The sequence below is a fragment of the Etheostoma spectabile genome, chromosome 1 (genome assembly GCF_008692095.1).
Source record: "Etheostoma spectabile isolate EspeVRDwgs_2016 chromosome 1, UIUC_Espe_1.0, whole genome shotgun sequence".
NCBI classification, from domain to species: domain Eukaryota; kingdom Metazoa; phylum Chordata; class Actinopteri; order Perciformes; family Percidae; genus Etheostoma; species Etheostoma spectabile.
In genome coordinates, this window is record NC_045733.1 from 12,489,540 (window position 1) to 12,493,170 (window position 3,631).

General features: G+C 40.3%; 1 long non-coding RNA gene across 1 annotated transcript in view; it reads left to right on the forward strand.

Annotated features, from left to right (window-relative positions):
- Positions 1-3,631, forward strand: part of LOC116699377 (uncharacterized) — an 18,695-nt gene that overhangs the window by 4,076 nt on the left and 10,988 nt on the right. The window contains exon 2 of the long non-coding RNA XR_004334425.1: positions 2,764-2,767. This is a non-coding gene — a long non-coding RNA (uncharacterized LOC116699377). The remainder of the gene's footprint in view (positions 1-2,763; positions 2,768-3,631) is intronic.

A 3,631-nucleotide genomic window follows, 5' to 3' on the forward strand; every position in this document is an offset into this window, starting at 1 on the left:
TGTGTGTGTGTGTGTGTGTATGTGTGTAAGTGTGTATGTGTGTGTGTGTGTGTAACACTTAAGAGGTAACCTCCCAGAAAGGTTCTCAATAAGTTTCTTTCCAAAAAATAACAATGAGTTATCCTTAATAATTTTGCTGTACAATATCAAGCTGCTGACTTTCTCCTGACCCTTACGGAATTGCTTATTGAGGCCTAAGGAGAAGGATAAGATTACACAAGTGCATGTGCAAAAGAAGTGGGAATGCAGCATTGAACACAGCGTGCCGTGCATTCATGTATGTACTTTGTAAATTCACGTTAATATGAGATTACAGCTAATTAACTCTCTTAAATGTTAACAAGATCTTACAGTATTGTGGAAAACTCTACAAACAAAGTTCTTTTATTCAGAGCGGCGAACGCAGCCTGCTGCAGAGCATGGAATGTAAAACACTCGTTTGTGATGAGACGTCCTGTGTTTTTCTTCAAAGTGTGCCTGTACGAGGGGAAGGGGTGAGGAGGGGGAGGTTTACCGAGGGAGAGTGAGGGCAGGCAGAGATTGTAGAGAGCAGAGATAGACAACTAAAGTTACTTGATGGTTTCTCCTGTTGAAATCAGGTCACAAAACAACAAAAATGGCTCTTTTGAAGACTTCTGTGAGATGGCCACATATGCTCACTGTGAAAGGGCCAGTGTTGCATCCTGATCATAATAATTTGTAAGGAATAGTTTCACATTTTGAGAAATAAACCTATCTGCTTTTTTTTCTTAAGACAGATGAAAAATTAGATGAGAAACTTTCATGTCTGCATGGTAATTATGAAGCCATATCAAGCAGTTGGTCAGCTTAGCTTAGCATAATGACTGCAAAACAAGAAGAATCTGATAGCGTGGCTCTGCCCTGACAGTAACAAAATATGGCTACCAGCACCAGTAAAATTGCAATTAATCCCTCATTACACACAAAAGTAATTTACAGCAAGTATGGCATGCCAAAATTGTGGTAGGAAGTATGTAAACTTTGATGGTTGTTTGCAACTAGTCAATGGCTGTTTCCCCATCAATTATTGTTTACCTTTATCTAAACCTGACCCCAAGCTCAGCCTCACCAGTTTTCTCTGTGAGGCCTAACTATAACCAATCTTAAGCCTTAACCCCAACAATGGAGAGCAGCTGTTTGGGAAACTGTTTTTATGGAAACACTATTCAACTTCAACATAGGACAACAGATTTACAAACCTAATGGAATTGCATTTGACTGGAATTGTACCTTGCACAATTTCATGTGACAAAAAATATATATTGATTTGTTGATTTGTTGATTAATTGATTTATCAACTGTTTGCGTAATAGTTTTATTGTTTGTTGTTTGTTTTCTTTTCCAAATAAGTTTGACTGACCCGTGGGTTTGTTTACAACATAACCATTTGACCACTTGTGCCTCTTGCCCCATTTGATTAGTTTTGAGCATTGTCGCTGTGTTTCAAAATCTCAGCAATTAACCTGGTGGGACAAAGGATAGACAAACCAAAAAAAGGTTTCACATTTTGGAAAATACACTTTTCACAAATTGCTTTCTTGCAGAAAGTTAGATGAGAAGATTGATACCACTCTTATGATTGTACAGTTAATATAAAGGTAGAGCTAGCAGCCAGTTAGCTTAGCTTAACAAAAGGGGAAACAGCTAGCCTGGCTCTATCTAAAACCCGCTGTACCTCACTAGCTGACACATTTTATTGTTTTATCTATTTCAAACTATCACTTAAATTCTGTAATATCCATTTTTCCAGAAGTTGCTGAATACAGCACCTCATACAACATCAACATATGTGAAAATACATGACTGATTTAAGCTGTTTGTAGGATGATATTTGTTGAATGGCTGAATAAAACTGAACTGGTGTGTGTGTGTGTGTGTGTGTGTGTGTGAGCGTGCATGCATGCGTGCGTGTCTCTCTGTCTGTATTTGATAATAATCTTAGAGCCACAGACATCTTCCCCGAGAGCTCTGCCAGCCCTCAGTCTCCTACCATGGCAGTGCAATCCTCCACTAGAATTTGATTGCGCCACACACCCCCTGCTGTCTAATGAGAGGATTAGACACTAAATATTTGTTACGATCCCTTCCTCTCCCTTTCTCTCTCTCCTCTTCCACTCTGTCAGGCACACTGCTGTGTTTATGGGACTCTGTGGTTCAATAGAGCATCTACTGGCCTGCTGACACAGGCAAAGCACAAACATTTACGCACGCGCAAATACAACCTTGAAACGCCTACACACACATAATCTCATGTATACACTAACAGAAACCCAGGCTACACACAGCAGAGAAGAATTTAGGCTCAGCATGTTTTGGTTTTGAACATGCAGTAAATAGAGGTGCTTCTGTTTTTCCCTCACAAGCTGATTGTTCTCCAAAGTGTGTTGTGAGTGTGTATGAATATAGCAGGACATGAGGACGACCAGCACCATCCTTCCAGTTTGTCGATAAAAGACATAAAGCTGAATCAAACCTGCCTGTATAATTACAGGCAGGAATCTGAAGAATGCTGTGATCTGAACTGAGCCTGACACCAAGTATAGGGCCCCATGCAGCCAATTTACCCACTGCCAGAGTGTGTGGATGTATGTGGGAGATTTTGACCTTGGTATTAGTGAGTGCCATTTGTTATAATTGACACCTTTTCCACAGTTTACTGGTCATCGTGTATTATTCCAATCTGGTAGATCACTAACCTTGCCTGATATTTAAGAAGATTTTTGGAGACTGCCCCTGCATTAGTGGAGTTGCATCATTCTAAAAGAAAATGTACAACCCACTTTCTCACTGCCAACGAGCTCCAGTTTGTGTACGCATGTGTTCCCAAGGTTTACCATATACAGCCTGCGGTGTGCTGTGCTCTCTCCTTCATCCAGAACAGAAAGAGGCCATGTCACTTATCTGAGGAATTCACCCTGAACATCTCCTCTTCATAAACACTCCCCTGTGGAGCTTATCCCTTGCTCACACAGTCTCTTTCTTTCAAACACATATACACACCCCTGTGGATATGTGCTTTACGAATAGCAGATAGCAAAAGCTGTACAAGAGGGTGTATTACCTAAAACAGTATCCATCATGCAAAACCTACACAACCACAAACACCCCCTTGAACTTCCATTCTTAACTGCCCACATTGCTGACATAGTTCTCTGTCTCTGTTTTCAGTGTAGTGGCTTTACCGAACAGGTGGTCCTCATTAATGCATGTCTTGAAAAATGAGTTGAGACAAAGAGTAACACGTGCAAACGTCTCTTGTGATGTTCATGTTGGTGAAGTTTGGTGGAGGCAGATCTGCAGAAATTCCTTACCGACCATTATAAACCTCACGCATATTGACAGGAAGTGACAATAGTTTGTTGAGGTAAGGGCATTGTTAGGTCGTCTCTACCTCACAAGGGCAGACGAATATCTGACAAAAGCATAAACACACACATATACATAGCGGCACAAAGGAAGGTTGTGTTTTACTTCAAAATGGAATTCCGGCCGCCTCAATTCCGACGGATTCAGCAATGATAAGAATGTCTTTATTCTTTTTAAGAATGTCTCTTTAAGAATTTCTTTATTTATATTTCTTATATTTCTAATATCTGAGCAACTGTAACAC